The sequence below is a fragment of the Rhopalosiphum padi genome, unplaced genomic scaffold, assembly GCF_020882245.1.
Source record: "Rhopalosiphum padi isolate XX-2018 unplaced genomic scaffold, ASM2088224v1 scaffold11, whole genome shotgun sequence".
NCBI classification, from domain to species: Eukaryota; Metazoa; Arthropoda; class Insecta; order Hemiptera; family Aphididae; genus Rhopalosiphum; species Rhopalosiphum padi.
In genome coordinates this window covers 10,131-33,494 of record NW_026869998.1, presented here as the reverse complement: position 1 = coordinate 33,494, position 23,364 = coordinate 10,131, and the positions used below count along the sequence as shown (strand labels likewise).

The following is a 23,364-nucleotide window of genomic DNA, read 5'->3' as shown; positions in this document are numbered from 1 at the left end:
TGATTTATATATATATATATATATATATATAAATATATAAGCTATATAGATGTATATTTATATTATATATATATACTATATACATATGAAGTCTATATATGTACTACTATACATATTTATAAATCCTCTATATACTCTTCTTCCTTCTTTTTTTTTTTGGAGGGGCATAGCCCCCCTTTTCAGATAAATAGAAACGTCATGCCTCATTAAAAATATTTTTTTTTAAAAAATTTTCTGATATTTTTTCTAATACATTTATAAACCAATAAACATTTTTTTATTAAATAATATTTTAAAAATAAAATGCCTGAAAAAGGGTTACTTTGATAGAGTAAATCATGTATTATATATACTTTATTATACTTTAAGAATTAAACTAATCCATAAATTTCAAAAATTTATATGCATAAACACTTAAGTATAAGTAAATTAGAAAAATAAGCTAAATTAAGCTTTTGGATTCATACTTCAAATATAGAATAATATTCTTTTTTCTGATAAATTTAAATTTAACAAAAATAATATTTTTAATTATATTAATATTTAGAACTTTAATATCAATTTCAGCATCTAATTGACTTTCAATATGAATAGGGTTAGAATTAAACTTATTCTCAATTATTCCTATTTTAAATTTTAAATCATCAATTTACTCTATTGAAGCTACAATAAAATATTTCTTAATTCAAGCTTTTGCTTCAATTTTATTATTAATTTTCTTAATTAATAAAAATTTTTTTTTTATAAATAATAGTAATATTTTAATTATTTTACCACTATTAATAAAATTAAGATTAATACCTTTTCACTTATGATTACCTTCAATAATAGAAGGATTAAATTGATTTTCATGCCTATTAATAATAACTTGACAAAAAATTTCCCCATTTGTTTTAATTTCATATCTAAATATTGATAAAAATTTAATTTTCTTAATTATTTTAATTTCAATAAACTCAATTTTTGGAATAAATCAAAATTCTATACGTAAAATCTTAGCAATATCTTCAATCAATAATTCAACATGAATACTATTTGCAATTTTAATAAATAATAAATTATGAATCAATTATTTTTTAATTTACTCAATTTTAAATTTTTTAATTATTAAAATTTTAAATAATTATAATATTAATTATATTAATCAAATAAAATTTTTTAATTTAAATTTTTTCTTTAAACTAAATTTAATAATATTAATTTTTTCAATTATAGGATTACCACCTATAATTGGGTTTTTAATAAAATGAATATTAATCAAAAACTTAATTTATAATAATTTATATTTAATTATAATAATATTAATTATATTAACAATTTTAAATTTATATTTTTATATTAAAATAACTTATTTCATATTATTTAATTTTAACTTATTCAATAAATGATATCTTCAATTAAAAAAAAATAATTACAACTTATTAATATTTATTAACTTCTTTAGATTATTTTTTAGTTATTTATTTATTTATTAAGGTTTTAAGTTAAATTAAACTATTAATCTTCAAAATTAAAAATATTTTTTTTTAAACCTTAATTAAAATAATTAATACCTTTAAATTTGCAATTTAATATCATAGAATTTGAATATAAAGTTATTGATAAAAAGATTTTTTAAATCTATATATAAATTTACAATTTATAACCTATTATCAGCCATTTTATCTATAAAATGAATCTTTTCAACTAATCATAAAGATATTGGAACTTTATATTTTTTATTTGGTATTTGATCAGGTATAATTGGTTCATCCCTTAGAATCTTAATTCGACTAGAACTAAGTCAAATTAATTCAATTATTAATAATAATCAATTATATAATGTAATTGTTACAATTCACGCTTTTATTATAATTTTTTTTATAACTATACCAATTGTTATTGGTGGTTTTGGAAATTGATTAATTCCTATAATAATAGGATGCCCTGATATATCATTCCCACGATTAAATAATATTAGATTTTGATTATTACCTCCTTCATTAATAATAATAATTTGTAGTTTTATAATTAATAACGGAACAGGAACAGGATGAACAATTTATCCCCCTTTATCTAATAATATTGCTCATAATAATATTTCAGTTGATTTAACAATTTTTTCTCTACATTTAGCAGGAATCTCATCAATTTTAGGAGCAATTAATTTTATTTGTACAATTTTAAATATAATACCTAATAATATAAAATTAAATCAAATTCCATTATTCCCTTGATCAATTTTAATTACAGCTATATTATTAATTTTATCCTTACCTGTTTTAGCTGGTGCAATTACTATACTTCTTACTGATCGTAATTTAAATACATCATTCTTTGACCCTGCAGGAGGAGGAGATCCAATTCTTTATCAACATTTATTCTGATTTTTTGGACATCCAGAAGTATATATTTTAATTTTACCCGGATTTGGATTAATTTCACATATTATTAGTCAAGAAAGTAATAAAAACGAAACATTCGGTAATATTAGTATAATCTATGCTATACTAACTATTGGATTATTAGGATTTATTGTATGAGCACATCATATATTTACAATTGGAATAGACGTTGATACACGAGCATATTTTACATCAGCAACTATAATTATTGCAATTCCAACAGGAATTAAAATTTTTAGATGATTAGCTACTATTTATGGATCTAAAATTAATTTTTCACCTTCCACAATTTGATCTTTAGGTTTTATTTTTTTATTCACAATTGGAGGATTGACAGGAGTAATTCTTGCTAATTCATCTATTGATATCATTCTTCACGATACTTACTATGTAGTAGCTCATTTCCACTATGTATTATCAATAGGAATTGTATTTGCTATTATTGCTAGTTTAATTCATTGATTCCCAATTTTCACTGGATTTTCAATAAATAATTTTATTTTAAAAATTCAATTCATTTTAATATTTATTGGGGTAAATATAACTTTCTTCCCCCAACATTTTTTAGGTTTAAATGGTATACCTCGACGATACACAGATTACCCAAATAATTTTTTACTATGAAATATAATTTCATCAATTGGTTCAATAATTTCAACATTTAGAATTATTATTTTAATTTATTGTATTTGAAATAGAATTTTTTTAAAAAAAACAACTATTTTTAAATTAAATTTAAGAAATTCTATTGAATGAATTCATAATTTACCACCCTTAGAACATTCATATTCAGAATTACCTCTAATTATTAATTTCTAATATGGCAGAAACTATATGCAATGAACTTAAAATTCATTTATAAAGAATAATCTTTTTTTAGAAATTATAACTTGAATAAAACTAAGATTTCAAAATAGTAATTCACCACTAATAGAACAATTAATTTTTTTTCACGATCATACAATTTTCATTATTATTATAATTATAACAACAATTACTTATATAATAATTTTTATTATAAAAAATAAATTTATTAATATTAAAATCTCTGAAAATCAAATAATTGAATTTATCTGAACTACAACTCCACCAATTATTTTAATTTTTATTGCTATACCTTCACTTCACCTACTATACTTAATAGATGAAATTAAATGCCCAATTTTAACAATTAAAATTTTTGGTCATCAATGATTCTGATCATATGAATATTCAGATTTTTCAAATATTGAATTTGAATCTTATATAATAAATGAATTAAATAAAGAAAATTTTCGATTAATTGAAGTAGATAATAAAACTATTATCCCATTTAAATTTAATATTCGACTCTTAATTTCGTCAGACGATGTAATTCATTCATGAACAATTCCAAGTTTAGCTATTAAAATTGATGCAATCCCAGGACGAATAAATCAAATTAATCTTTTTATAAATCGACCAGGAATATACTTTGGACAATGCTCAGAAATTTGTGGTATTAATCACAGATTTATACCTATTCAAATTGAATCAATTAATTTAAATAAATTTATTTATTGAATTAAAAATTTTTAATTCATTAGATGACTGAAAAGCAAAGTAATGATCTCTTAAATCAAAATATAGTAAATTAGCAATTACTTCTAATGAAAGAGATTAGTTAAAGCATAACATTAATTTGTCAAATTAAAATTATTTATTAATATCACTTAATTCCTCAAATAGCACCAATTAATTGATTAATTTTATTCTTATTTTTTTTTTCTACATTTTATGTAATCATAAACTTACTATATTTTAATTTTATTAAAAACTTAAAAATTAATTTTTTTAAAAAAAATAACATAAAAAATTACAACAAATTTATTTAATATTTTTGACCCATCAACAACAATTTTTAATTTAGAAATAAATTGAATCAGAACTCTTTTAATCATTTTATTTATACCAAACTTTTTATGAATCTTACCAAATCGAATAAACTGATTATTATTTAAAATATTTAATATACTAAACAATGAAATACTAATACTTTATAAAATAAAAAAAACTAAATCTCCTGCATTTTTATTTATTTCACTTTTTATATTTATTCTACTTAATAATTTTTTTAGCTTATTCCCATATATTTTTTCATCATCAAGTCATATAGTATTTTCTGTTACTTTAGCTATTCCATTTTGAATATTTTTTATTATTTTGTCAACTTGTAAAAACACTAAAAATATAATTGCACACTTGATTCCTTTAAATACACCAATTTACCTAGCCCCATTAATAACAATTATTGAAACAATAAGAATTATTATTCGACCAATATCTCTTTCTATTCGTTTAACAGCTAATTTAATTGCAGGACATTTATTAATAACTCTATTAAATTTTAATTCACTTATAATTATTATTATTTTTATTCAAATATTTATAATAATTTTTGAATTATGCGTAGCTTTAATTCAAAGTTATGTATTCTCAATTCTTTCATCTTTATACTCTAGTGAATAATGATAAAAATTAATCAACCATATTTTATTTTAAGATTAAGTCCATGACCTATCTTAATAGCATTTAATACATTTAATTTAATAATTTCTAATATTATAATTATAAATTTTAAAATAAATATAATATCATTATTTAATCTACTAATAATTATTAGTATTTCTATCTTATGATGACGAGATGTAATTCGAGAAAGAACATTTCAAGGTAATCATAATTTTTATATTATAAATTTAATCAAATTTAGAATAATCTTATTTATTATCTCTGAAATATTTTTATTTATTTCTTTTTTTTGAAATTTTCTACACAATTCTTTAGCACCATCAATTGAACTAGGACTAAATTGACCACCAAAAAATATTATATTTTTCAATCCATTATTAATTCCTTTATTAAATACAATTATTTTATTAACATCAAGTTTTACTGTTACTTTAGCTCATCTTTACTTACTTAATAATTCTAAAAAAAAAACTATCATTTTTATAAATTTAACAATTATTTTAAGTATCTACTTTCTAATACTTCAAATATTAGAATATAAACAAGCTACATTTACATTCTCAGATTCAATTTTTGGTTCTTCTTTTTATATAGCAACAGGATTTCATGGTTTACATGTAATTATCGGAACAATTTTTTTAATTATCAATCTTATACGAATAATTAAACTTCACTTTTCTCATATTCATCATATCAGATTTGAATTAGGAGCTTGATATTGACATTTTATTGATATCATTTGACTATTTCTTTATATAACTTTTTATTGATGAAATAATTAATTTTATTAATATAAATTAGTATATTTGATTTCCAATCAAAAAGTTTAAAATTTAAATAAAATAATTATATTAAATTTAATTTCAATAATTGTAATATTTATTATTTTAATAATTCTTTTTATACTAATAATTATAATTAATATAAAAATAAAATTTAATTATAATAAGTCAGCACCCTTTGAATGTGGTTTTGACCCATTTAATAAATCACGAATCCCATTTTCATTAAATTTTTATTTAATTGCAATTATTTTTTTAATTTTTGATATCGAAATTTCAATTATTATACCAATAATTTTAAACTTTAAGATTTCAAACATAATTTACTTTAATTTAATGTTTATTATTTTTTTTATATTTATAATTATTACTATTTTTTATGAATGAAAATTTGGATCATTAAATTGAAAAATTTAAAGGATAATAGTTAAAATTTATAACATTTAATTTGCTTTTAAAAATTATTTTATAATTTATCTTAAATAAGAAGTAATAAATTACATATTAATTTCGACTTAATAATAGATTTTTTTAATCCTTATTTTTAATTGAAACCAAAATAGAGGTTTATTACTGTTAATAATAATATTGAAAAAAAAATTCCAATTAAAAAGATTTTTAAAAAAGAAGCTGCTAACTATCTTTTAAAGCATTATTAATGTTTAATCTTTAAATATTTATTAGTTTAAAATAAAACATTATATTTTCAATATAAAAATAATATATTATTTATAAATAATTTTTTAAAAAATAAAATTTTTAAAAATTTGCAAAGGTAGCTACCTTACCATAAAAAAAAATTAAAATTAAATCAAAATTTTACCTTTTTTTAAAAACACAAAAATAACCTTAACTAAGATTTAGTCTTTATTTCAAAATAAAACTTTTTTTTTAAAAAATAAAATTTTTAAAAATTTGCAAAGGTAGCTACCTTACCATAAAAAAAAATTAAAATTAAATCAAAATTTTACCTTTTTTTAAAAACACAAAAATAACCTTAACTAAGATTTAGTCTTTATTTCAAAATAAAACTTTTTTTTTAAAAAATAAAATTTTTAAAAATTTGCAAAGGTAGCTACCTTACCATAAAAAAAAATTAAAATTAAATCAAAATTTTACCTTTTTTTAAAAACACAAAAATAACCTTAACTAAGATTTAGTCTTTATTTCAAAATAAAACTTTTTTTTTAAAAAATAAAATTTTTAAAAATTTGCAAAGGTAGCTACCTTACCATAAAAAAAAATTAAAATTAAATCAAAATTTTACCTTTTTTTAAAAACACAAAAATAACCTTAACTAAGATTTAGTCTTTATTTCAAAATAAAACTTTTTTTTTAAAAAATAAAATTTTTAAAAATTTGCAAAGATAGCTACCTTACCATAAAAAAAAATTAAAATTAAATCAAAATTTTACCTTTTTTTAAAAACAAAAAAATAACCTTAACTAAGATTTAGTCTTTATTTCAAAATAAAACTTTTTTTTTAAAAAATAAAATTTTTAAAAATTTGCAAAGGTAGCTACCTTACCATAAAAAAAAATTAAAATTAAATCAAAATTTTACCTTTTTTTAAAAACACAAAAATAACCTTAACTAAGATTTAGTCTTTATTTCAAAATAAAACTTTTTTTTTAAAAAATAAAATTTTTAAAAATTTGCAAAGGTAGCTACCTTACCATAAAAAAAAATTAAAATTAAATCAAAATTTTACCTTTTTTTAAAAACACAAAAATAACCTTAACTAAGATTTAGTCTTTATTTCAAAATAAAACTTTTTTTTTAAAAAATAAAATTTTTAAAAATTTGCAAAGGTAGCTACCTTACCATAAAAAAAAATTAAAATTAAATCAAAATTTTACCTTTTTTTAAAAACACAAAAATAACCTTAACTAAGATTTAGTCTTTATTTCAAAATAAAACTTTTTTTTTAAAAAATAAAATTTTTAAAAATTTGCAAAGATAGCTACCTTACCATAAAAAAAAATTAAAATTAAATCAAAATTTTACCTTTTTTTAAAAACAAAAAAATAACCTTAACTAAGATTTAGTCTTTATTTCAAAATAAAACTTTTTTTTTAAAAAATAAAATTTTTAAAAATTTGCAAAGGTAGCTACCTTACCATAAAAAAAAATTAAAATTAAATCAAAATTTTACCTTTTTTTAAAAACACAAAAATAACCTTAACTAAGATTTAGTCTTTATTTCAAAATAAAACTTTTTTTTTAAAAAATAAAATTTTTAAAAATTTGCAAAGGTAGCTACCTTACCATAAAAAAAAATTAAAATTAAATCAAAATTTTACCTTTTTTTAAAAACACAAAAATAACCTTAACTAAGATTTAGTCTTTATTTCAAAATAAAACTTTTTTTTTAAAAAATAAAATTTTTAAAAATTTGCAAAGGTAGCTACCTTACCATAAAAAAAAATTAAAATTAAATCAAAATTTTACCTTTTTTTAAAAACACAAAAATAACCTTAACTAAGATTTAGTCTTTATTTCAAAATAAAACTTTTTTTTTAAAAAATAAAATTTTTAAAATTATTTAAAAAATTTAAATTTACCTTTATATCTTCAATATAATGCTCTATAATTAAGCTATTCAAATTTAATAATTAAAAAATAAAATAATTAAAAATCATAAAAAAAATAATAAAATATAAACCTTATAACTATTTAAAAAAATATTTTGACTAAATAAAATTAATTTTTTAAAAAAAAAAATTAAACCTCTATTTAAATTATATTCAATTCAACCAACCTCGAAAACTTTTAAAGAAAAAAAACCAACATAAAGAAAATTATTTAAAAAAAAATTAACCTTAAAAAATAATAAATTTCATATTATACCAAAAAAAAAAACATTAAATAAAGAAATAAAATAACTTATAGAAAATAAAAAATTATTAAGTTCAAAAAAAAATCAAATTCTAAAAAATAAAATTAAAACTCTTAAAATTTTAAATTTAAATTCTAATAAAATTAAATCAAACTTATAAAATATCAATCATATAAAAAAAGAACCAAAAAAAATTATAATAAATCTAATAAATATTATTCTAATAATCAAAATTTTTCTTTCAAATTTAACAATTATTATATAATTATATATAGAAAAATTTATTATTATTAAATAATAAATTACACGAATAGAATAAAAAAAAGTTAAAAAAAAAGAAAATAAAAAAAAAAAAAAAAAAAAAAAATTTAAATTTATTATTAAAAAATATTCAAAAATTAAATCCTTTGAATAAAAACTACAAAAAAAAGGAAAACCACATAAAGACATTAAAGTAAATATAAAAATTAAACCACAAAAAGGTAAATAATCAATTAAACCACCCATTTTACGAATATCTTGATTATTATTTATATTTAAAATTAAAATCCCAGCTCTTAAAAATATTATAGATTTAAATAAAGCATGTATTAATAAATAAAAAAAACATATATCAATTTTACCTAAACATAAAATTATAAATATAAATCTTATTTGTCTTAAAGTAGAAAAAGCAATAATTTTCTTTAAATCAAATTCAAAAATTGCATTCAAACCAGCTATTAATATTGTCAAACAAGAAATTACTATTAAATAATTTAAAAAAGAAAAATTTAAAAAAATTTCATTAAAACGAATTATTAAGTAAATACCAGCAGTAACTAAAGTAGAAGAATGAACTAATGAAGAAACAGGAGTAGGGGCTGCTATAGCTAAAGGAAGTCAAGAAGAAAAAGGAATCTGAGCTCTCTTAGTTAAAGAAGCTATTATAATTATCAATATAATAAAAAATAAATAATTTAAATTAACATAATAATCAATTAAAATAAAATTTCAAGAACCAAAATTTAATATTCAAATTATAGATATAATAATAAATAAATCACCTAAACGATTTAAAATAACTGTTACTAAACCTGAACTATAAGATTTTTTATTTTGATAAAAAACAACTAAACAAAAAGAAACCATCCCTAAACCATCCCAACCTAATAAAATTCTAATCAAATTAGGACTAATAACCAAAAAAAATATAAATATAATAAAAAAATTTATTAATATTAAAAATCGACTCTTATTAAAATCATAATTTATATATTCTATACTATATAATAAAATTATAGAAGAAATTAAAAAAACAAAAGAAATAAATATTAAAGATATTCAATCTATTAAAATAACATATAAAACTATACAAGAATTAAAAAAAAAAAATATATATTCAATAAAATAAAATTTATCAAAATAAATCATTAATAAACCTATAATAAAAAAAACTACAAATAAAATAAAATAAAAAAAAAAAAAAAAAAAAAAAAAAATTAAATTTAATTATTTAAATATAAAAATATAATCTTTAATTCCACAAATTAATATTTTAAATAAACTATTTAAATAACAAAATAATTCTATAATTAAAAAAATTAAATTTAATGGAACTCAATGCATAAATAATAATATATATTCTCTTAAATTAATATAAACTAAATAATTTATATTAAAAAATAATTTACCATATTGAGTATATAAATATAAATATAAACTATATAAAAATATTAAAATTATAATTAAAAAATATAATATATAAAAATAATCTAATCAAATTATTAAACTAATTAATAAAAATAATTCACCAAATAAATTTAAAGATGGGGGAAAAGATATATTTGAAGAACATAATAAAAATCACCAAAATGATAAAACAGGATAAATATTAATTAAACCCTTATTTAAAAATAAACTTCGACTTTTAAAACGTAAATAACAAATATTTCTTAAACAAAATAAACCAGAAGAACATAAACCATGGCCAAATATTAAAATTAATGAACCAAAATAACCACAATTATTTAAAGTTAAAAACCCAATAATTACTAAAGCTATATGAACAACAGAAGAATAAGCAATCAAAATTTTTAAGTCTCTCTGAAAAAAACAAACTAATCTTAAAACCAATATACCTAATAAACATAAAGAAATAAATAAATAATTAAATTTTAAGTTAACTTTAAAAACTAATATTAAAACATGATAAATACCAAAACCACCTAATTTTAATATAATCCCAGCTAAAATTATTGAACCACTAATAGGAGCCTCAACATGAGCCTTTGGAAGTCAAATATGAAATATAAATAAAGGTATCTTAACTAAAAAAATTATTATTAAAAATAAATAATAATAAAAATTTAAATTATATAAGTAATCATAATAATATATAAATATAAAATTAAAATTATTTAAACTCAATAAACAAGAAAAAAAAGGTAAAGAAAAAAAAATTATATAAATAAATAAATAAAAACCAGCCTTAAAACGCTCATATTGATAACCTCAACCATAAATTAAAATAATAACAGGAATTAAATTAATTTCATAAAAAATATAAAATAAAATAAAATTATTTCTAAAAAAACAAAAATAAAAAATAATAATAAAAATAAATATTAAAAAATTAAAATACTTTAAATAATTATTCTTAAGACTAAATCTAGAAATATAAACTAATCTAATAATTCAAACACCTAATATAAATATCAAATAAGAAAATATATCTATACCAAATAAATAACTAACATTTAAAAAATAATTAAACATAGGTATCTTGAAATATATAAAAAAAAAAAAAAAAAAAAAAAAAATTCTGGGCTAATCATCATCTTTTAAAATTAAGACTAAAAAAAATCATACTAAATAAAATTAATATTAAAATTATTAACATTGTAAAATTATTAATGACTTTAAGTAATCATTACCATATATACGAACTATTAAAATCAAAATTGTTAAACCTAAAACTCTTTCACTAATACAAAAAATAAAAAAAATTAATAATAAAACATATTGTTTAATAAATATTATTAAATTTAATAAAAATAATAAAGATAAAATTAATAATAAATATTCTAATCCTAAAAGTATTATTAATAAATGATTAAAATTAAAAATATAAAATAAAACTCCAGAAAATAATATAAATATTAATACTAAAATAAATAAATTTATCATTTTAATAGTTTAAAAAAAACATTGATATTGTAAATCAAAATTATAAAATTATTTAAAATAAATCAGTATAAATATATACATATTATCATTAATCTCCAAAATTAATATTTTAATTAAAATATATACTGAATTTTAAAATTTATTTTATTAACTAATTTAACCATAGCAATTTTATTAACTATAATAAAATCACCAATTAGATCAAACTTAATCATTTTAATTCAAACTATAACTTTAACATTAATAATTAATATAATTACTAAAACAGCATGAATTTCATTTATAGTATTTATCTTATACATTGGAGGATTAATAATTATTTTTTTATATATTTCAAGAATTGCTTTTAATGAATTAAATATTAATAAAAATTATAAAATTATAATTTATAAATTAACATTAATTTTAATGTTAATCTTTTATTTAAAATTAAATCTCAATCTTGAAAATTTCAATTATGAAAATAAATTTATATTTGAAGATAATTTTAATTTATTAAATATATTCATAATACCAAATAATTTAATAATTTATTTAATTATCTTAATCCTTTTTTTTATATTAATTTTAATTATTTGAATACTAAAAATTAATAAAGGACCAATTCGACAAAAAAATAATTAATGAAAAAAAATATACTAAAAACTTTATCCCCAATATTAAATTTACCTACACCAGCTAGAATTAGTTTTATATGAAATTTTGGATCTTTATTAATAATTTGTTTAATTAATCAAATTTTAACAGGATTATTTTTAGCCTTCCATTATAAAACAGATATTAATTTAGCTTTTCAAAGAATTATTAATATAAATCGAAATATTAACTTTGGATGATTAATCCGATCTTTCCATGCAAATGGGGCTTCTATATTTTTTATTATAATTTATATTCATATTAGACGAGGTATCTATATAAATTCTTTCAACTTTAAAATAACATGAATTATTGGAGTAATTTTATTATTATTAACAATAATAACAGCATTTGTAGGTTATGTATTACCATGAGGACAAATATCATTTTGGGGGGCAACAGTAATCACAAATTTATTATCAGCAATTCCTTATTTAGGAAATTCAATTGTTATTTGAATTTGAGGGGGATTCTCAATTAATAATGCTACATTAACACGATTTTTCTCAATCCATTTTATTTTACCATTTATTATTATTTTATTTACTTTTATTCACTTATTCTTTCTTCATTTAACAGGTTCTAATAATCCACTAGGAATTAATAGAAATTTTGATAAAATTACTTTTTCTCCATATTTTCTAATTAAAGATTTAATTGGATTAATCATATTTATATGAATATTTTTTATTTTAGCTTTAATTTTTCCATACCTACTAAATGATCACAATAATTTTATTATAGCAAATTCAATAATTACACCAAATCACATTCAACCAGAATGATATTTTTTATTTTCTTATTCAATTTTACGAGCAATCCCTAATAAATTAGGAGGGGTTATTGCTTTAATACTTTCAATTTTAATTTTATTAATCTTACCTATATTAAACAATAAAAATTTTTTAAGAAATAAATTTTACCCATTAAATAAATTTTTATTCTGAATATTTATTATAACATTTTTTATTTTAACCTGAATTGGGATACAACCAGTTGAATACCCATTTATTACAACAGGGCAAATTTTTACAACAATTTATTTTTCTTACTTTTTCATTAACTTTTATATCATAAAGTTATGAGATAAATTATTAATTTAGTTAATTAATTTATTTAAAATATTTATTTTGAAAATAAAAAATAGAATTTAATTCTATTAACTTAATACTTAAATTAATGATATAAGTTAAATAATTTAATAGAAAAATTAAAGACAAATAAAAATAAAGACAAAGGTAAAATTAATTTCCAAACTAAATATATTAATTTATCATAACGAAATCGTGGTAAAAACCCACGTAATCAAATAACTATAAATATAAAAATCAAAATAAAAATATTTAAATAAAATTTATTTATTATCAAACCAAAAAACATTTCACATAATAGTATCCCTATAAATATAATTCTTATATATTCAGATATAAAAATAAAAATAAAAGATAAACTTCTAAATTCAATATTAAATCCAGAAACTAATTCTGATTCACCCTCAGAAAAATCAAAAGGAGAACGATTTATTTCAGCTAAAAATCTAATTAATAATAAAATAAACAAAAAAAAAAGAAAAAAAAAAAATTTTAAATTAATTTGATAGATATAAAAATCATTTAAATTAAAACTATTAATTAAAAATATTAAATTTATAATAATAATTATTATTCTAACTTCATATGAAATCATTTGAGAAATAAACCGAATTATACCTAAAACTGAATAATTAGAATTCGAAGATCATCTAATTATTAAAAAAATATAAACTATTAAACTTGAACAACAAAATATATAAATTAAACCAAATCCTATAATATAGTTCATACCAATATAAGGATAAATAAATCAAAAAAAAATTGAAATTAATAAACCCAATAAAGGAGAAATTATAAAAATAAAAAAATTTATATTACTCGGATAATTAACTTCTTTAAAAAATAATTTTAACCCATCACCTATAGGTTGAAAAATACCTTTAATCAAAAACTTATTCGGACCTTTACGTAATTGAATATAACCTAAAACTTTACGCTCTAATAAAGTAAAAAAAGCAACTCTTATAAAAACTATTAAAAATAAAATCAAAAAATTAATAATTATAACAAATATAAAAATTACTATCTATAATAAAAATTATATAATTAAATTCTAAATTTAACACAATTATCTGCCAAAATAGTTAAATTATTTTTATTCATTTAATAAAAATTTAATTTAATTATTTAATCCTTTCGTACTAAAACAAATTAATTTTTAAAAGATAGAAACCAACCTGGCTTACACCGGTTTGAACTCAAATCATGTAAGAATTTAAAGGTCGAACAGACCTAATACTTAAAATTTTGCACCTAAGATTAATCTTAATTCAACATCGAGGTCGCAAACTAATTTTTAAATTTGGACTTAAAAAATTAATTACGCTGTTATCCCTAAAGTAACTTTTTCCTTTAATTAAAAATTTTAATTCAAAAATTCATTAAATAATGTTAAATTTTAAAAAAAGTTTATTAATTTTTTTTATCACCCCAATAAAATAAATTATAAAAATAAAATATTTATAAAACCAAAAAAATTAAAATTAAAATTTATAAAGTTTTATAGGGTCTTATCGTCCCTTTAAATAATTTAAGCTTTTTTACTTAAAAATAAAATTTTAATTATATAAATAATAAAGTTTATTTCTCATCAAATCTTTCATACAAGTCCTCAATTAAAAGACTAATTATTATGCTACCTTTGCACAGTCAAAATACTGCAGCTATTTAATAAATCATTGAGCAGATCCTATATTAAATTAAACTTAATACAATGTTTTTGTTAAACAGATGAAAATAATTTTTGCCGAATTCATAATTTATAAATGTAAATTATACTAATTTAATCATTATTACTATTAATTAAATATTCATTAATAAAATTTAATATTAATAATAAATAATTTATAATAAATTAAAAATAAATAAATAATAAATTTTTACAAACTTAAATAAAAATTTCTATTCCTATAAATTATTAAAATAAATAAATTATTATATAAAAATTTCAAGCTTATCCCTAAAATAATTTAAATTTAAAATATTAATCAACAAAATCAAAATAACTTTTAAAATTTTAAATTAAATTTAAATCTTAAATAACTAAATATAATATAACGAATTAAATTTCAAAACTAATATTATTTTATAAATATTTATAACACAATAAATTAATAATAAAATTAACTCTATAAATTTTGAGAATTTAAAAAAAAATTAAAAATTTTAATCAACCCTGATACAAAAGGTACTAAATTAATTCTTTTATAAATTTAATTATTTCTTTCACAATACTATTAAACTATAAATCTATAAATTAATTTTTAATAAATACTAAAACCTTAAATAAATAAATTATTTTTATAAAAAATCAAATAAAAATTATTATATTAATAAAATAAATTTAAATAAAGTTTAACAACATCTTATCATTGTAAATGATATACTTAAATTTAGATATTTATTTAATCTTTCTAAATACACTTTCCAGTACATTTACTTTGTTACGACTTGTCTTATTTTTAATAAGAATGACGGGCAATATGTACATATTTTAGATCTTTCTTCATATTAACAAAATAAATAAATTTACTATTAAATCCAATTTCATTTTAATTTTCATTTAAAATCCAAAAATAAAATTTAATGTAACCCATTATATTCTTATTTATAAACCACATCTTGACTTAACATAAATTATAATAATAAATAAAGAAAATAAATTTTTTAATATATTCATGACAGCGATATATGAATTAATTAAATAAGTAAAATTAATCGTGGATTATCAATTAATAAACAGGTTCCTCTAATAAGACTAAAATACCGCCAAATTTTTTAAATTTAAAGAACATAACTATTAATTTTTTAGTAAATTAATTTAAATTTTTATAATAGGGTATCTAATCCTAGTTTTAAATAAAATTTAATAGAATAAAATAATTATAATAATAATATTTAATTAAATTTTACTTTTTAAAAAAAAATTAAATTATAAATTATATTTAATACTAATAACCAAACTATTTTATTTGTATATTATGTTTAACCGCAACTGCTGGCACATATTTAGTTTATACTTAAATTAATAATTAAATCTAAATTTCTTTAATATTTAATACTTAATACTGAGAATAATTAAAATCCTTTAAGAAATTATTAACAATCAAAAAATTTCATGTATCTTTTTAATTAAATAAAATTTTATAACAAAATAAATTATAATTATTAGTAAAATTAAAATAATACGGTTTTATAATATTATAAATTTTAAATAAATAAATTAAATCAAAATTTAAATAATTAACTGAATTATTTTAACTTTAATTCTAATATTTTTTAATTATAATACTATTTAAATTTTAAATCTAAATTTTAATACAATTTATTAGTTTCTGTTTTTTAAATATAATTACTTAAATTAATTATTTTAACTTTAATTCTAATATTTTTTAATTATAATACTATTTAAATTTTAAATCTAAATTTTAATACAATTTATTAGTTTCTGTTTTTAAATATAATTACTTAAATTAATTATTTTAATCAAATTAATATTATTAATATAAAATAACTAATACTTTTCTTCTTTACCTCTTATATATATATATACAATAAATATCTATATATATTCATATAAGGATTTATATATTAATATATATATATATATTAAATGTATAGATTATTAACATCATATAAGGATTTATATATATATATATATATATATATAAATATATAAGCTATATAGATGTATATTTATATTATATATATATACTATATACATATGAAGTCTATATATGTATACTACTATACATATTTATAAATCCTCTATATACTCTTCTTCCTTCTTTTTTTTTTTGGAGGGGCATAGCCCCCCTTTTCAGATAAATAGAAACGTCATGCCTCATTAAAATATTTTTTTTTAAAAAATTTTCTGATATTTTTTCTAATACATTTATAAACCAATAAACATTTTTTTATTAAATAATATTTTAAAAATAAAATGCCTGAAAAAGGGTTACTTTGATAGAGTAAATCATGTATTATATATACTTTTATTATACTTTAAGAATTAAACTAATCCATAAATTTCAAAAATTTATATGCATAAACACTTAAGTATAAGTAAATTAGAAAAATAAGCTAAATTAAGCTTTTGGATTCATACTTCAAATATAGAATAATATTCTTTTTTCTGATAAATTTAAATTTAACAAAAATAATATTTTTAATTATATTAATATTTAGAACTTTAATATCAATTTCAGCATCTAATTGACTTTCAATATGAATAGGGTTAGAATTAAACTTATTCTCAATTATTCCTATTTTAAATTTTAAATCATCAATTTACTCTATTGAAGCTACAATAAAATATTTCTTAATTCAAGCTTTTGCTTCAATTTTATTATTAATTTTCTTAATTAATAAAAATTTTTTTTTTATAAATAATAGTAATATTTTAATTATTTTACCACTATTAATAAAATTAAGATTAATACCTTTTCACTTATGATTACCTTCAATAATAGAAGGATTAAATTGATTTTCATGCCTATTAATAATAACTTGACAAAAAATTTCCCCATTTGTTTTAATTTCATATCTAAATATTGATAAAAATTTAATTTTCTTAATTATTTTAATTTCAATAAACTCAATTTTTGGAATAAATCAAAATTCTATACGTAAAATCTTAGCAATATCTTCAATCAATAATTCAACATGAATACTATTTGCAATTTTAATAAATAATAAATTATGAATCAATTATTTTTTAATTTACTCAATTTTAAATTTTTTAATTATTAAAATTTTAAATAATTATAATATTAATTATATTAATCAAATAAAATTTTTTAATTTAAATTTTTTCTTTAAACTAAATTTAATAATATTAATTTTTTCAATTATAGGATTACCACCTATAATTGGGTTTTTAATAAAATGAATATTAATCAAAAACTTAATTTATAATAATTTATATTTAATTATAATAATATTAATTATATTAACAATTTTAAATTTATATTTTTATATTAAAATAACTTATTTCATATTATTTAATTTTAACTTATTCAATAAATGATATCTTCAATTAAAAAAAAATAATTACAACTTATTAATATTTATTAACTTCTTTAGATTATTTTTTAGTTATTTATTTATTTATTAAGGTTTTAAGTTAAATTAAACTATTAATCTTCAAAATTAAAAATATTTTTTTTTAAACCTTAATTAAAATAATTAATACCTTTAAATTTGCAATTTAATATCATAGAATTTGAATATAAAGTTATTGATAAAAAGATTTTTTAAATCTATATATAAATTTACAATTTATAACCTATTATCAGCCATTTTATCTATAAAATGAATCTTTTCAACTAATCATAAAGATATTGGAACTTTATATTTTTTATTTGGTATTTGATCAGGTATAATTGGTTCATCCCTTAGAATCTTAATTCGACTAGAACTAAGTCAAATTAATTCAATTATTAATAATAATCAATTATATAATGTAATTGTTACAATTCACGCTTTTATTATAATTTTTTTTATAACTATACCAATTGTTATTGGTGGTTTTGGAAATTGATTAATTCCTATAATAATAGGATGCCCTGATATATCATTCCCACGATTAAATAATATTAGATTTTGATTATTACCTCCTTCATTAATAATAATAATTTGTAGTTTTATAATTAATAACGGAACAGGAACAGGATGAACAATTTATCCCCCTTTATCTAATAATATTGCTCATAATAATATTTCAGTTGATTTAACAATTTTTTCTCTACATTTAGCAGGAATCTCATCAATTTTAGGAGCAATTAATTTTATTTGTACAATTTTAAATATAATACCTAATAATATAAAATTAAATCAAATTCCATTATTCCCTTGATCAATTTTAATTACAGCTATATTATTAATTTTATCCTTACCTGTTTTAGCTGGTGCAATTACTATACTTCTTACTGATCGTAATTTAAATACATCATTCTTTGACCCTGCAGGAGGAGGAGATCCAATTCTTTATCAACATTTATTCTGATTTTTTGGACATCCAGAAGTATATATTTTAATTTTACCCGGATTTGGATTAATTTCACATATTATTAGTCAAGAAAGTAATAAAAACGAAACATTCGGTAATATTAGTATAATCTATGCTATACTAACTATTGGATTATTAGGATTTATTGTATGAGCACATCATATATTTACAATTGGAATAGACGTTGATACACGAGCATATTTTACATCAGCAACTATAATTATTGCAATTCCAACAGGAATTAAAATTTTTAGATGATTAGCTACTATTTATGGATCTAAAATTAATTTTTCACCTTCCACAATTTGATCTTTAGGTTTTATTTTTTTATTCACAATTGGAGGATTGACAGGAGTAATTCTTGCTAATTCATCTATTGATATCATTCTTCACGATACTTACTATGTAGTAGCTCATTTCCACTATGTATTATCAATAGGAATTGTATTTGCTATTATTGCTAGTTTAATTCATTGATTCCCAATTTTCACTGGATTTTCAATAAATAATTTTATTTTAAAAATTCAATTCATTTTAATATTTATTGGGGTAAATATAACTTTCTTCCCCCAACATTTTTTAGGTTTAAATGGTATACCTCGACGATACACAGATTACCCAAATAATTTTTTACTATGAAATATAATTTCATCAATTGGTTCAATAATTTCAACATTTAGAATTATTATTTTAATTTATTGTATTTGAAATAGAATTTTTTTAAAAAAAACAACTATTTTTAAATTAAATTTAAGAAATTCTATTGAATGAATTCATAATTTACCACCCTTAGAACATTCATATTCAGAATTACCTCTAATTATTAATTTCTAATATGGCAGAAACTATATGCAATGAACTTAAAATTCATTTATAAAGAATAATCTTTTTTTAGAAATTATAACTTGAATAAAACTAAGATTTCAAAATAGTAATTCACCACTAATAGAACAATTAATTTTTTTTCACGATCATACAATTTTCATTATTATTATAATTATAACAACAATTACTTATATAATAATTTTTATTATAAAAAATAAATTTATTAATATTAAAATCTCTGAAAATCAAATAATTGAATTTATCTGAACTACAACTCCACCAATTATTTTAATTTTTATTGCTATACCTTCACTTCACCTACTATACTTAATAGATGAAATTAAATGCCCAATTTTAACAATTAAAATTTTTGGTCATCAATGATTCTGATCATATGAATATTCAGATTTTTCAAATATTGAATTTGAATCTTATATAATAAATGAATTAAATAAAGAAAATTTTCGATTAATTGAAGTAGATAATAAAACTATTATCCCATTTAAATTTAATATTCGACTCTTAATTTCGTCAGACGATGTAATTCATTCATGAACAATTCCAAGTTTAGCTATTAAAATTGATGCAATCCCAGGACGAATAAATCAAATTAATCTTTTTATAAATCGACCAGGAATATACTTTGGACAATGCTCAGAAATTTGTGGTATTAATCACAGATTTATACCTATTCAAATTGAATCAATTAATTTAAATAAATTTATTTATTGAATTAAAAATTTTTAATTCATTAGATGACTGAAAAGCAAAGTAATGATCTCTTAAATCAAAATATAGTAAATTAGCAATTACTTCTAATGAAAGAGATTAGTTAAAGCATAACATTAATTTGTCAAATTAAAATTATTTATTAATATCACTTAATTCCTCAAATAGCACCAATTAATTGATTAATTTTATTCTTATTTTTTTTTTCTACATTTTATGTAATCATAAACTTACTATATTTTAATTTTATTAAAAACTTAAAAATTAATTTTTTTAAAAAAAATAACATAAAAAATTACAACAAATTTATTTAATATTTTTGACCCATCAACAACAATTTTTAATTTAGAAATAAATTGAATCAGAACTCTTTTAATCATTTTATTTATACCAAACTTTTTATGAATCTTACCAAATCGAATAAACTGATTATTATTTAAAATATTTAATATACTAAACAATGAAATACTAATACTTTATAAAATAAAAAAAACTAAATCTCCTGCATTTTTATTTATTTCACTTTTTATATTTATTCTACTTAATAATTTTTTTAGCTTATTCCCATATATTTTTTCATCATCAAGTCATATAGTATTTTCTGTTACTTTAGCTATTCCATTTTGAATATTTTTTATTATTTTGTCAACTTGTAAAAACACTAAAAATATAATTGCACACTTGATTCCTTTAAATACACCAATTTACCTAGCCCCATTAATAACAATTATTGAAACAATAAGAATTATTATTCGACCAATATCTCTTTCTATTCGTTTAACAGCTAATTTAATTGCAGGACATTTATTAATAACTCTATTAAATTTTAATTCACTTATAATTATTATTATTTTTATTCAAATATTTATAATAATTTTTGAATTATGCGTAGCTTTAATTCAAAGTTATGTATTCTCAATTCTTTCATCTTTATACTCTAGTGAATAATGATAAAAATTAATCAACCATATTTTATTTTAAGATTAAGTCCATGACCTATCTTAATAGCATTTAATACATTTAATTTAATAATTTCTAATATTATAATTATAAATTTTAAAATAAATATAATATCATTATTTAATCTACTAATAATTATTAGTATTTCTATCTTATGATGACGAGATGTAATTCGAGAAAGAACATTTCAAGGTAATCATAATTTTTATATTATAAATTTAATCAAATTTAGAATAATCTTATTTATTATCTCTGAAATATTTTTATTTATTTCTTTTTTTTGAAATTTTCTACACAATTCTTTAGCACCATCAATTGAACTAGGACTAAATTGACCACCAAAAAATATTATATTTTTCAATCCATTATTAATTCCTTTATTAAATACAATTATTTTATTAACATCAAGTTTTACTGTTACTTTAGCTCATCTTTACTTACTTAATAATTCTAAAAAAAAAACTATCATTTTTATAAATTTAACAATTATTTTAAGTATCTACTTTCTAATACTTCAAATATTAGAATATAAACAAGCTACATTTACATTCTCAGATTCAATTTTTGGTTCTTCTTTTTATATAGCAACAGGATTTCATGGTTTACATGTAATTATCGGAACAATTTTTTTAATTATCAATCTTATACGAATAATTAAACTTCACTTTTCTCATATTCATCATATCAGATTTGAATTAGGAGCTTGATATTGACATTTTATTGATATCATTTGACTATTTCTTTATATAACTTTTTATTGATGAAATAATTAATTTTATTAATATAAATTAGTATATTTGATTTCCAATCAAAAAGTTTAAAATTTAAATAAAATAATTATATTAAATTTAATTTCAATAATTGTAATATTTATTATTTTAATAATTCTTTTTATACTAATAATTATAATTAATATAAAAATAAAATTTAATTATAATAAGTCAGCACCCTTTGAATGTGGTTTTGACCCATTTAATAAATCACGAATCCCATTTTCATTAAATTTTTATTTAATTGCAATTATTTTTTTAATTTTTGATATCGAAATTTCAATTATTATACCAATAATTTTAAACTTTAAGATTTCAAACATAATTTACTTTAATTTAATGTTTATTATTTTTTTTATATTTATAATTATTACTATTTTTTATGAATGAAAATTTGGATCATTAAATTGAAAAATTTAAAGGATAATAGTTAAAATTTATAACATTTAATTTGCTTTTAAAAATTATTTTATAATTTATCTTAAATAAGAAGTAATAAATTACATATTAATTTCGACTTAATAATAGATTTTTTTAATCCTTATTTTTAATTGAAACCAAAATAGAGGTTTATTACTGTTAATAATAATATTGAAAAAAAAATTCCAATTAAAAAGATTTTTAAAAAAGAAGCTGCTAACTATCTTTTAAAGCATTATTAATGTTTAATCTTTAAATAT

The 23,364-nt window shown here is 17.0% G+C and overlaps 3 pseudogenes across 1 annotated transcript; all 3 read left to right on the top strand.

Annotated features, from left to right (window-relative positions):
• Positions 1-3,260: 3,260 nt before the first annotated feature.
• Positions 3,261-3,943, top strand: LOC132931509 (cytochrome c oxidase subunit 2-like; annotated as a pseudogene).
• Positions 3,944-11,826: 7,883 nt separating this feature from the next.
• Positions 11,827-13,401, top strand: LOC132931507 (cytochrome b-like; annotated as a pseudogene). The gene has a single exon (XR_009662678.1). The product of XR_009662678.1 is annotated as a cytochrome b-like (transcript).
• A 6,890-nt stretch (positions 13,402-20,291) lies between these two features.
• On the top strand, positions 20,292-20,974 carry LOC132931508 (cytochrome c oxidase subunit 2-like; annotated as a pseudogene).
• Positions 20,975-23,364: the final 2,390 nt, after the last annotated feature.